Consider the following 14,657-nt stretch of genomic DNA (forward strand, 5'->3'; position numbering starts at 1 on the left):
TGTGTCTGCCCTCGACTGTCAGCGTTTCTTTGTTTTCATTGTGTCAGCGTTTGTGGTATATCCAGTGTCTGACCACATAGTTTAAACATGAACAGCTTAACAGTAAAATAAAAATGATAATACGATTAAAAAAACTAAAAATTGAAATTGAAAAAGTAAAACTTAATTTCCTCTGCTCAGGGATAACATAAAAACCAGTGTTTAAATTACCAAGTAGTCCCCCATAAAGCACCGTAACTTTCTAATCTGTTTATAATTAGCATTTCAATGATCCTACACATTAATGTCCGACCTTCAAGAACTCTGACCTGGCTCTAATTAGTGCTAATATCCGATCATTGCCATATATGAAACTAGCCATGACCAAACAAATGGACCTCAGGTACAGCTAATTTCTGCAGCAATTATCTTTTCATGTTGAGAGATTTAGCCGATTATCTGCACAATTTCACACAGTTTTTTTTCCCCCTGTGTGATTCTAAATGACATTACATTAAATAAAATATTTTTTAATCACTTCAAAGCCCGGCCCTGTGCAGAAGCTGTTCAGATGCTATTTCCCTTAATGTTTGGTCATGTGGAAATATGCTAAATGCCGGTCAACTCAGCTGCACATAACTATGTGATGCCCCAGCGTTTTATCACAGTGAGCACATTGACGATGTGGAAGCATGCGAGCAGTATTACCATTTAATTGGTCTTTTTATGGAGAAAGGGAGAAAAATCCAGAAAGAATTAACATCTCTTAAAGACTGCAACCATTAGTGCCCTAAATGCAGGTTATTTATTTCTTTATTCAAAATGTATAAGTGTATAAGTGGGTAAATTCTGAGAATCCTTGAACACAGCTTTAATTATTGAGTTGATCATGGCCTTGTGACATGTTTGCTGAATTTCCACGGGGACTTCATGCTGGTGAATTGCTAAAAACCAGCTTGTTTGAAATATGTTTTCACAAACTGACTAAAAGAGGTTACATTATCCTGTACTGTACTGTACCACAGTGTCTGACTGACTGGTGTTTCAACGAAGCAATGCAGCAAATTCAGCAATGTTGAGGATAAAGCTGTAGGATAGTCCATAGTCAAGCATGAAAGGTGGACAAACAGTATAATTAAGCTCAATGTACATCAAGTCATTATAGACATCCTGTGGGCAGAAGACTGAAAACAATGATTATAAGTTAAGTCAGTGAGAAAATGACTGTAGCATATAGGAAGCAGCCTGTGTGGTCCAAACACGCTGATTCAAATGTCCCCATTAGAGCCAGTGACAAAAAGCACAATGACGGTGTGCAGACTGGGTATAAACAGTGATTAGAGGCAGGTGTAAGTGTCCTTTACACCTAAATCAAAGCAGTGGACTCGGAAAAATAGGGATTGCTGTAGAGTTCTATAACTTAAAGAGAAAACATGTTTATATCATTAACAAAATCGTTTCCATATCACAGAGTTGCCACACTGTCGTGCTCCCCTTCAGCCTCACCCTCTGCTGTGTGCTTCTTCATGTTAACAGATATGCATGACGGCGGCAGTGTGATTTCCCCTCTAGAAACACCGCCTTTAATTCACCGATTTTTAATAATGAGAACATTAATTGTAACGCTTTGAATCACTAATGCTTTTGATTGCTAATCTTATCAATCCTGCACAACACAGGGTTGATCAAATGAACACATTTCCTGTGGTGGGTCTTGGGAGGAAAAAAAAAAAAGTTACTGGATTAATAAAAAAAAAACATCAGTTAAGGGAAATGTGAGAGTTAAGAGGGGAAATGAAAGAGATAGGAAAAAAACAGTAATTTAAGCAAATGAAAGCAACAAAAGGGGTTCTGAATTCAAATTGGGGTGCTGGGTTTCTAACATGCAAGAGTCTGATCCATCAGCTCATCTTAGTTTACTTGTGTGCAACTTAAAAACATTGCAAAAATAATACACATTTCTATGTATTAACAGCATATAATGCATGAAAATAAGTGAGAGGATTTTACTTATTTGCTCGATAGATTAAAAAGGAAAAAGTAATTAAATTCAGTCACGTCGATCCCAATAATGCATTTCACTTACCTTTTTTTTTTTTTTTGAATAGGTTTATATACAATATATGAAGTGAGAATGAGCAAAAGCAAGAGATCATTTCAAAAATGCATCCTCATAAATTGTCATCCCATCCTCCACTCATCCAAATGTGTATTTTTCTAATGCATGGGAGGCCATATTCAAATGAAGGAGGGGAAGACCTTTCACACCACGCCGGGCTATAATGGGGAAAGCTTAGCATAACTTCCGTCTGATTTCCAATGCAAATATTAGCAGTCAAGTTCAGTGTGTGGTTGCAGATTATAGTTTATCCCTCTCACACACCACAGAGTTCTTTTACGCTCTGGAAACATTTTTGCTTATCAGTGCAATGCAATGATCAACTCTCCTCACATCCTGTCAGTCCCTTGGAGACTTGAAGTGGGACTGGGGGAGAGAGAGAGAGAGAGAAAGAGATGATGATAGGGGGGTTAACGGCAGAATGAGAGAGGGAGATGAAGAGGGAGAAAGAGAATAATCAACATTCAAATGTAGTCAGATCCACCCCAAACTTCAGCCACCACCCATGATTATTATTATTTTTTTCTCTTCTTGTCTGAATCCTTAGTGCTTAAATCCTTAAATTAAACATCTTAATTGCTGTAAGCCTTGTTATCAAATAGGGAATTACAAAGACCTCAGAGGAGTCTAGCCCCCCTTTCCCCAAACTCCCCTCTCCACTCCTAATAACATATCACATATTATTGTTTATGTAATTACAGCGTGTGAGATGCTGCAGCAGCCCTCCTATCTCCCCCCGCTCTTCTTGTGTGTGTAATAGCATAAAGGCAGCATGACTGATGAGTCGTCACATCAAACAATAGATGGAAAATAGCACAGATAATTCTATTAGCCTATAAAGTTTTCTCATTGGCTTGTCCGGGCATATGTGTGAAGCATCTCCATTTATGTATATTTTTTCCTCTCTCTTGTATTCAGAGAAGAAACCATCCATCTCTGGGACAACATGAAATTGTGCTGCTTTCCGACAGCACATTGGTTAGTATGAACTCAGTATGTTTATGTTAATATACAAATGTCCTGTATCGTACTCCGAATGTGTTCTTGGTGAAATGAAAGACAACAGAATATACAGTGTCAGGCTACTTTTTTGTATTTACCACAAGAGCTTTATCTCTATAAAATGTAGTGCATTCACTTCCTAATAATCAGTGTGTCTTGATGCAGATGAGGTAAACCACATCCTGGGTAGCACGTCTGCCTCCCCACCTGCTTGGATACAGTTGAACATGAAACTGTATAACCTGCTCATTACAAAATCCGGATGTAACTAACAATATTCGCATTATTTGTTAAATTGGTGGTCATTTCCTGATGGATCAATTAATCGTTGGGCCTATGAGAAATGTCCATCGCATGTTCCCAAGGCCCAAGCTGACAACCAAAGATATATTCCATTACTATCAGAGAGGACAAAGAAAAGCAGCTCATGTTGAAAGCTGAATTTAATTTAGGTCAGATGTTGCTTACAAAATTTTAAAAAGATCTTATACAAAAGGATTGTTCTGGATCTGTTAATCCACTATTTTTTCAGGTTTATTACAAACAAGCAATAGAACATATGGCCACATTTGTCTACACTTTGTTGACTTATATGACACCATGATGACTTTATTTTAACATCAAGTGTCATATTTTAATGCATATTTATAGTATTATATAGTATTGCATTTTCCAGAAAATGGTTTGTTTGTTTGTTCTTTCTCAACAAAGGCAGGTCAGCATCGCTCACGTCTGAATGATCTTTTAAGCGAGTCAGATCTCACCTGAGAAAGAGCCTCATGTGTAATGTATCTGACCGTCATCCCTTTAAACAGTAAGGAGCAATTTATCAGCTAATAACAGAGAAAGAAGAGGAAACTGTTTATTTGTTTGGTGGATTATGCTCCAGTGTTTCCAGACAAGGCTGCAGCACTTTTGTTGGACTGTGTCACACTAAACACCAGAGGGGTGGGTAAACACAGCAAGCAGTGTGGCAGCAGAGCCAATTAGAAGTTACAGTTCTTAAGGTCAGGCCGAGGCCCGAGGGAGTGGAGGAAACAATAAATAATTTGGAGGGTAAAAAGCAAAGTGTTGCCCAGTACAAAATGCATTGTGTTCTTTAAAGTCTTGACAATTTATTTTCCCAATGAATTATACATGTGAGACTCTGCTGCAAACATGCGTTGCCCAGCGAGGGGGAGATAATCTTCAATCTTTGTAAGTACTTCAACAATGGTGTGTATGACAAACACTGGAAGAGATTTGGTGCTGGATGGAGACGTGAAGTGCTCCCTGCATTGTAACATCGCCCGGCAGCTTTGGAAAACAACAATCCAACTGCACTCATGCTTAGCCAGTGTTTACTGATTGTTTCATGTAATGGGAGAAATACTGCATTACAGCAGGTTGTGGGAGCAGTTTTTAACTGATGGTGCAAATGAACAAATCCATTAAAACAAATTAATCTGTTTAGTTCAGGAGATGAAACCGGCATTTTTTTTTTTTTTTGTTTAATTTGGTCAGGAGCCAAGCATTTTAAGACAATTGCTGCACGTCGTCTAAGTTTACACAAACACCGGTAGAAGTTGCCTCGCTGGGAGGAGTAATCAGTTTTGAGACTGTAAGCAGCGGCAATTGTGAAAACAGGCAGAGTGAGTGAACCTGAAGAGCAGCTTTTGTATTTCAAGTTTTCAGCTGTGAGATTAAAAATTTCCAGTTGGATATATCGCTGGGAACCTTTCCTCAGAAGCGTACATATCCTTTTCAAACCAAATCCAGTCACGCAGAGCCATTTGCAGCATTCTACTTTTCCCTATTCTTGTTTTCCAAAACATTAGTCTTGCGAACTCTAATGCGTGCAAATGCAATGACTCAAGCAGGCTGCCTCTCTCTCTCTCTCTCTCTCTCTCGTTTTCTTTCTTTCCCTCCCGCTTCCTTTCTCTGTGTTTAGAAGGCGGTGAGTAAATCATATGGTCAGGCTTGTGCGAAGCCAGAAAATAATGGGATCATATTCCTCTCTCTTCCGCCTATCAAAGTTTCATACAAAAGCAAAAAGCTTCTAGTTTCAATACCCAGGAAATTCTAAAGACTCTGACAAATCAACATCCCTTGACAACTACATAATGTATGGCTTTTAGTATCTAGCCTGTGAAGCCCCATCACAGCCTGTGATAGCTACACTGACTTACCTACACATTCAGCCAACGACACTGCAAAGAAGGCGAGGATTGGAGTGTACTTTACACTGTATGAAAAGTACTTGAAAACACAAGTTAAGCAAAGGACATCTGCTTTGCAAGCTTTGATGGACTTGGTAGATTTCACGACCAAAGATTTACTTATTTATTTTGGTATACAAAGTAATGAGTGTAGGAAAGAGCCTCATGAAAATTCAGAACCGTGTCATGTGAGAATGTGAAACATCACAGCTTATACTTTTGATGATGCGCATGCATTGTTTGTCTGTCTTGTCAAAGGCTCCTTCGTGAGTGAAATGTTTACAGTTCTGTCTTGATATCTCTATCTAAAATACAACCGTTTGGCTTTACTATAAGCAGTCAAATTCAGCAGATGCTTCCTGCTGACTGATAAATAGCCAGACAGACTCCAACTCCAACTTCACCAGAGATGACAACTCCTTCCAAAACCAACTTGCCTCCTCTCCCTCCCTTTTTTTTTTTGGTCTGAAGTGTGTTTTCAAGGACATCTGGAAAGCAGCATCGTAGAAAATGTTGCAGTATCTTTGCATGGTTGCGCTTCTCCACAGCTGTGCCGCATATGGCACAGCATAGAAATCATACGGAAATCATAACATGCCCGGCGCCGTAATTGCATTGTAAAAGTGCCCCCATATACACACACACAATGATGGAATAACCAAAAGAAATGATGGCAGACAGGAACTGCACTTCATAAAGCACACTCATACATACAAGCACAACCACACATTAGGTTAGACATCTAATTTAAGTCTCTATATAATTTAGTATATCATACATATGTCAGGGTCCCGCTCTTTACTCATGCACACTCCCTCTAATCCAACATTTCCTGGGGTCAAAGTGGAAGTGGGTGGAAGCCATTTCCAGCAAGAGCCCTCTGATGGGGTTGATTAATCCGCAGCAACTATGGTTTGTCTTCTACAGCTGAGTGAACAACTTCATTTCAACTGATGAGTTCAAGCTCAGGTCAGGGTGGTCCTCATCTGTGACATTACAACAGCCACACAATGAGAATTAATTTCTCTCACTCTGAAAACAACTATGTGCGACCAGGACCTGGCTTTTGAGACATATTGCAATTAGGATCAAACAACTCGGAGAGGAGTTATATGCCGAAGTGATGCCGCTTTGTGTGCTCACGTGCATGTGTGCGCGCGGGATTTATTTTTTTTTGTACTTTGTTCGTTCTTCACGTGGCTTCGGTAATGTTGGTCAAGTGTAAACAATGATGCCTTTTTTTCCAGACCCTTTCTGCATTTGACAGATGATTGTTTGGAGGCTGTCTCTCTGTAGTTTCCGGCTCCCAGAAATGAATGTGCTGAACACAAACAGGTGAAGCAATCTGCAATACTCATTTAAAAAAAAAAAAAAAGAAGAAGAAGAAAAAAAAAGAAGTGGCGCTGGGAAAAGCAAACTTCAAGCAATGTTTGCCTTTGTTTCTGAGACCATGCATTCTGTAGTATGGGTTCCATTTGCATCTAATATTACCACTGCCAAATCAAAGGAAAATGAAAACTATTTTTTGATTTCTGCATGGTTTGCCATCTGTTACCATACATCTGAATTCTACATCTCGAGCCTCTGAGACATTCGCTCGCTTTCCCTCTAATTCACAACCATTTATCTCTCCCCCCCCCCCTTTTCTCCTTCGCAGTCAATCATAAAAAAATATGCCAAACTCCGAGCTGGCCTCTCAAGCATCACCAATGCGCAGAAGGCTTCATCAAAATATTTAAACATAAGGAATATAAACCTCATGTCCTGAGCGCTGTGTTAACTTTTAGTTGGAGTGTGTTGAAATGACACAGCCTCTGCATACCAACACAGGAATGTTACCGCAGGAATACACTGTGTGTTTCAACAACACTGATTCATGGACACAAACACACACACGTATAGGGTTGTGTGGACTGAAGGCATGGAAAAATGAAGTGACTTTTAAATGGGTGAGCATTAATAAATCAGTAGGGCCTTTCAATAGACTATGTCCTGTTTCCGCTCAGTGCCTTTTCCACCTGTCTGCTGGGGCTTTGACAGAGGGAGTGCTGGCATTATTACAAATAAATATTGGTTTGAATATATGGCCCTGTCATAGCTCTGCATTATGGTTATGGTTTCAGGAATAATTGAATCTGTGCAGATTGTGATCTGGCTGAATTAATGGATTGTTCCAAGGGGGCGATGCGAGTAGAGGGGTCCAGGTTTGGAGATGGTGACGTGTGGGAATTCATTTCACTGTTTAGCAAGGAAGGGCATATTGTAAAATGGGCGAGAGGTGTCCTGCGATGTATGTCACAGTCAGTTTTATCGTGAGCATTATGATGAAACTTGTGTGTCTGTGGGGTTTGAAATAACGCCATGTGTTATCTTTGCTGTGGAATATTCATGGCCGCAATTATTCAAACCTGCAGAGCTCCTGTCTGCGTTTATGTGTACCGAAGAGAAGATATGGTTTATGAAGTTATTCGCAATTGTCTGTACATAAATCAGCATCACATTATGAAAATCAACACACAGCTACATAAAACCTCGCCGCTGATAAGAAATGCTACCTGCAAAGCGGCAGAGAATTTCAAGATGTCCTGGAAATAAATCCTGCAGTTTCACAGCCCTCCAAAGTTAAATCTACTTTGATAAAGTTTCCCGTTCGGCTTTCAAGTCCGCACTTCATGTGGGGAAAAAAAAAAGAAGATTTGTAAAAGAGACAAGGAAAACGGCCCAGAAGTTGTCAAGATTGAGACGATAGATACATGTCGCCTGTGCTCTATCTATCTGCACTCACATGAAACACAAGCTGGGCAGAGCAAAGACAAAGAGCTTGTCTCCTTCAAGCATGAGAGAGAATATGTAACCATCCTTAAGTAATTTTGTTTACTGGCCCTGGCTCCTGTGCACTCGGGGTAAAATCTCTAGGCACTCACCCATCTATTGAACAAAACTCAGCAAATTGGTACCTCAGGTTTATTTCTCTTTGAGCTCTCTCACCTGGGAGTCGGGGGAAGAATTGCCTTGTAGGCCTGAACTGCAAACAGCTTTCTCTCTGATCTGCTCCCTTCGCCCTCACACTATTTGAACTGTGTTTTCCCCTGGCATTCTGGGAACCGTTTGCTCTCTTTCTCTGTGTCGAGAAAGAAAAAGGCTGTGTTCTTCATACATTTTTTAAAGTCTGGTGTATGTTCCCTCATGCAAACCCAAACACACAGTCATACACACAGACGCACTTTCTCCTCAGCGCTTGTTGATGCTTTCAGGCCAGGTCTGTCAGTACCTGGACGTCAGGTTTTTTTTTTTTTCTTTTTTTTTTTTTTTAAAGCAAGAGGTCCACCGACTTGCCCCAATTTGTAAACAAGTTTGAACAACATGCGCGCATTAGTCGGTTCTCTGTAAATTCAGTGTTAAGAAATGCCAAGTACGTGTACAACACAGCGCTTTGATGAAGCTGTCATCGATCAATAATTCATCAGAACTTTGCTTGGCAATACAGGCATCTCAATAAGTTTTGAAGCAAAACAGAAAAGAATCAAATGAAAGCAGAAAGATCAGAAAAAGAAACACAGACACACACCGTGTTTATATTTAATGGCTTTTTGCTTTTGGAAATGCCACAACGTACTTGGTCAGCATGTTTAGACAGGACCAGAGGAAGGAAGGAGGATGGAGGTATGGGGGGGGGGGTCGGGGTGAAAAACAACTTCGTACAAGCACCTCTGGTTTGTTCTCATTTTGTTATCTAGCTCCATAAAGAAAGAAAAAAAATGCTTTGGCCACCATCTTGTGGTATTTCCTGCTAATCCCCACAACCTCCTGCTCAGCGGTGGTGCTGGTGGTCTGTGTGTGTTTGCATGTACATATGTGCACCTGCGCGTGTGTTGGAGCTCTAGTTTCTAGTGTGTGTGGCCAAAATCTAAATCCATGCCAGGACAGCAATCCGGTCTGAAAACACAGCTCCTAATCCTTTAACCTTCAGAACAAGAGGAGAGGGAAAAACAGCTGAAGGGCCCCGCGTGGTGAGGCAGAGGGAGAGAGACAGACACCCAACTAAGACCCGACCAGACCAGACCAGGAGGCCACTGATATTCATTCACCCCCCTTCTCCTCGAGGCAGGAAAATGGATTTCTATTTCTGGTGGCTTGATATCGCTGATCATGGTTCATAGCCCCCTTTCAGGGCCTGGAGTTAACATCGCGGGCTGATGTCAGGATGCGAACACTGATCAGAGCCAGGGAGATGGGTCCTGATGGCCTTCCAATCTGCCAAAGCTGTGATGGCTGCTTTGCTGATACCATCACAGTAAATTCTATCACTGTCACTCTCTGTTTCTATCCAGAAGCACTCAGAGTATGTGTTGGCACATCTTAGTGTGAGCGTTTGTGTGTATGTGCCTTTTCCAGCTGTCCATGACTGACAAGTTATCTGATGGCATTGTGCTCTGTGTTATGTACTGTTGCTTAACCTCAATGATGCCTTTTCCTTGAAAACTCGAGGAGCTGCAATAACAGGTGTGATGACTAACAACCGTATGACTCAGGGTAGTAACGATGGTAAGGACATTGAAAAATTTAGTTAGACTTAGGGATGGAACAGACTGAAATGATGACTGGCACACAAAATAAAACTAAGCAAATGATGTTTGCTGATGTCTTGCCATGTAGGAATCCACCACACACAGACTTTAACTTTGCAGCTGCATGCTCATAAAACAAAACTCAATCTTTGATAACTGTGCATGAGTTCTCACCTAAATTGAACCTTAAAACCCTCCGTGCATGGTGGTGTAAGCACACTGATCTGTGTGACTTTCCAGCCCATGCTATTAGAACTCCAACCTTTCCGTCATTTGGCTATATTGATATTTATGCTGAGTGATAATTCCTGTCAATAAATAAATAAAATGTTCCTCCGACTCTTCTGTATCTCTATAGCCCCCAGCATATTCCTGGGGCCTGGAGTCAAGGAAAGGAAATACATAAACAAGAAGAGATCTGAAGAGACTTAGCCAGAGGCACTGGATATACACACACTCACACACAAATGAATGCATCACACATGCACACACAGATATACACATGTACTGATGAAAAGCAGTAGTAGTAGCAGCGTTACTGTAATTTATTACTTGTCCCTGCTAATGAAGTAATATAACACATTACTGACAAGATTTTCATATTATTATTACAATTAACATCACATGACACCTTGCTGCTGGTTATTAAGCACTCAGCGGGTGACATCACCAAAGTTGCTGTCAAAATCAATCATAAGGTAAGCTAACTTTAGCATAGAGACCAGGTAATGCTGAGGCTACAGTAGATAGCATTATTACTACAACGCATAATTTAACCATAATATACAACACTAGTCGTATTTCTGCAGTGTAGAAATAGTAGTAGTGTAATCAGTAACACATTACTCCACACAGATTGTAATATTGTTTATATTATAATATAAATTTCAAATAATTAGTGATATGTAATGCATTACAGTTTGAAAGTAACTTGCCCAACAGTTTCAACATTCCTGTTTCCCCTCCACACACACACACGCACACATTGAAATGGCCAGCCACTGTTTTAAGTCATAGGACTATGTTTCAAATTACGTGGAGTTTTTGATTCCTTAGATGAAAGGCATTAGCTCCTGAGGGCAGGTCGTGTTCATTAAACCATTTTTTCATATTTTTCTCCCAACTTCCGCCAAACTAGTGGATTAGCTGCTTAGCCAGACTTTTTAGCATGCTATTCAATTATAGATGTAAGATATGTGTGTACAGGGTGGGAGTACAACATGATTCTGGAGTGCAGCTGCCGGCTTTTCGATAAAGCTTGCTTGTTTTTACATCTCTTTAAAGTCCTCACACATTCATATTGAAGCTGCTGAAAATCAATATACATACAAATGTACAACACATGTAGGAGTCCATTGACAACCCTAAGAAAGTCTCTGATATCCCTCAAATACATTTGCCTCTTGAGAATCCAGCAGTAACTGGTATACAACACAGAAATCAAGCACAAGTCAAGTATTTCTACTTAACTGCCTGTTTATGTCAGTTTCTTCTGTTATGAGCCAGATCAGATAATAACAATCCTTTTTTGTTATGGACTGACTCTATATGTGACAAAAATTGCTGCATTGCTCGCCTTTCAGCGCAACATAACTGTAAACCTGTGCACACTGATCCCAGTAGACACACATGAACATAGAGCCACATTCAGCAGATTTTTCTTATTCTTCAGAAGTGATGGTGGCACCTTTATGTTCCCTGGAGCAGCAGCAGATGAAAGCAGATGATGTACCATGAGGAAAAACACGCAAAAGCTAGCTTTAACTTCTTTAGTGATGAATTAAACTATGGATATGCGAACAAAAATCAAGTCTTATTATGCATGGTCCAAAAAACTACGAGCAAAGAGAGCGGCACATTTCCTGCAAGTGTGTTTGTCAATGCAGAAAAAAGGTTCTCCTGTGACTCAAGGATATTCTTGTTAGCATAGTCACTTTGAGTTTGTACAATGTTCACAGTGGACCTTCAGTATAATTCACAATAAAAACAGATCAACATCATGTTCCTTCCATTGGTGCAAGAGGCTGTTCCATACAGTGCATTACATTTCCAGTAGCAGGCAGTTTCCCTCATCCTCCAAACCATTAGGGCCATCAATGCTGACAGGATCAATACCTGTGTTTTGGCCCCAGTGCCCCTGCTAGAGATAGCATGTCACTGCTGACAGACAAATATCAGCGCTTGGCCCAGTGACGGAAGGGAAATCACAGTACTTTTCCGTTGAGATCATCCAACACGGTATTGATTTGCCCTGTGCTAATCATACATCAGAGCTGAATAAATGGCTCAGAGGCAAACGTTCCATTGTTCACGATTGGGAGATGTAATAAAAAAGAGAGACATTTCTTTTATTGCTAGTAACTCGGGGCTAGTCACATAATCGTGCCTTGATGGGAAAAGGCCTGGTTAGATCGAGGTCCGTCAAAGTGTTGTCGGTACTTTTTAGTGATGATCCCATCGACTGAGGCAGGTCCTGATTACTGTGTGTGTGTGTGTGTGTAGTGGTGGTTGTAAAATGTCAGAAAACATCTATTTAACTATTGTTTGCCTTTCCTACAAGGTACAGAAATTGAAGATCAAAACAACACTAAACAAAAGGTGCATGTCTTGGCTTACAGTTTGCCATAAAAATCAGGACTCCCTTTGGTAATCCTTTGGTATATAGACTTAGCTGTGCTTGCTTCAGATTCAATGGCACATCCACATCGGAATGACCATGATAGCTTTGTTACCTACTCCAAGTTTTAATTTAAACATATTAAAAACTTATTGGAGTGTGCAACAGTCTTCGTGACTTCAGTCAGAGATAATAAAACATACAAGGTTGTGGTTTAGATATAAGAGGCTTGTCATCTGACATCCCCTTATTCAGTCCAGTCAAGGCCTTGCAACAAGTAAAGTCTGCCTGTTGGGCACCAGTCATTTCTCATTTGTGACAATCACGGAGCCCATCGGCGATCGTCTGACGACAATGTAGCCTCTGGGGGCAACGGCCAGTGTTCCATGGCTTCTGGTGTAACCACCGTATATCTGGATAACAGATATCTGGGCCAAGTCATTGTTTACAGTCCGATGAGCAACCTGAGACATGAAGACGATATTTTGGCTAATCTCTATAAACAGACATCTGCCTATGAATTCAGATAAAATTTTAAAAAAGCAAGAAAAAAGTAAACCGTCACCAGATGATAATGGATGGGTTCCGAGATTGCATTTTGGCCACTGCATTCCGCCTCTTTTGCTCTCCATTCGGTATGTTTACCTGCATGCAACCAAAGCCTGTTCAAACAGGATTAGCCAATACTACATGGACCACAGATGGACTACAACCGGAAACCAGAACACTTCCAAAACTAAAATCTTGTCACTTACCCACAGATTCTGGATTCATATGCAGATATCTGTTTATAGAGATTACATTTGAGATGTAGGCAACAAGTCAGCACATCCTGAGGACAGCTGTCAGGAATTCTTTCAGAGGTTGTCAATGTCAGACCTTCTGATGAGCCTCTGAGGCTGGAACAGCTCCATCTTCCGAGATATACTGCTTTGACTTCAAACTTACCATTTACAAACTTACCGTAATTCTGCCCTGAGAAAAATCAAAGGAGGAAATGTCAACAAACATTCCAAATCCATATTTACTTTTCTGTAAAATCAGCTAAACACTTCAAGCTATTTCCAAACCAATAGTCCAATAAATCCACCCTACTGCTTTGAGTGTGGCTGAGTGTGTTGAACGCTATGTGGTATGTTAAAGGTGAGAAATAAATCTCTTTCTATGTGGAGAAGGTGCAATAATTATTTGAGGACCAGCAGTTCTTGATCTCCTGTTTCCTTCCATCTTTTCTGAGTACTCTGTTATCTGCACTATTCCATCAAAAACCACACTGATAACAGACTGGAGAACTCAATTGACCTTGACTGAGTGTAGGAGAGAAGACACTTGTAGTACTGAGGAGGAGGAGGGTGAAGGAAATCATCTCTCTGCCTGTCTGTCCCACCTGTTTTCAAAAATTTGGAATATAAAACATGCAAGTATTTTCCGATCTCATCTGACCTATCAGCAGGTTGAAATCATCTGCCTGTCCAAAGTGTTGCCAATCCCTGCTGAAAAATACATCTGTTTTATGATGTGACAACACGATGGTTAGGGTTTGATCATGTTTATGCATAAAAAAAAGACCGTTAGGGTTCAAGAAAGTTCAGAGTCTGGCTTAAAGTTAACACTATGTTCAGGTTAGGCTCTGGTCTTTTGGATTAAAAAAGATACTTCCTTTATATTAGGGGACCTTTATAAGGGGACCTCATGGTTACAGTAAACAGGTGGTTAAGGTTATGAAACGATTGTGGTCATGACTGTCAGTTGGAAACAGGAAATGAACAGTTGTCTCCTTTGTTAAATTTAATGTTTCAATTTGGGGTACTTGTCAAAACAGCTGACAATGTCATCCTCCTTGGAAGGACAGTGTCCTGAGGTCATATCAGGTGAGACAGTAACGTGTTTGAAATTGTGTGTTTTGTGCATTTCTTCACCATGTGGTGTAGTTCTTATTCCTAAAGGTGAACAGAGAGCATACAGTATGCAGGTGCATGCATGTCTTCTCCGTAGGATGAGGACTACAACTGACACAGGGTCGTCACTTTCTCCCACAGTCCAAGCACACACTCATCAGGTGAATCTTTTCAACTTCAGATTGCACGAATGCGTGAACCTGAGTGTGAGTGTGCTTGTCTGTGTATGTGTGAGCACTGCAGAGACAAGAATCACTAACAGTACATGAGGATGTA

The sequence above is a fragment of the Chaetodon auriga genome, chromosome 8, assembly GCF_051107435.1.
Source record: "Chaetodon auriga isolate fChaAug3 chromosome 8, fChaAug3.hap1, whole genome shotgun sequence".
NCBI lineage: Eukaryota > Metazoa > Chordata > Actinopteri > Chaetodontiformes > Chaetodontidae > Chaetodon > Chaetodon auriga.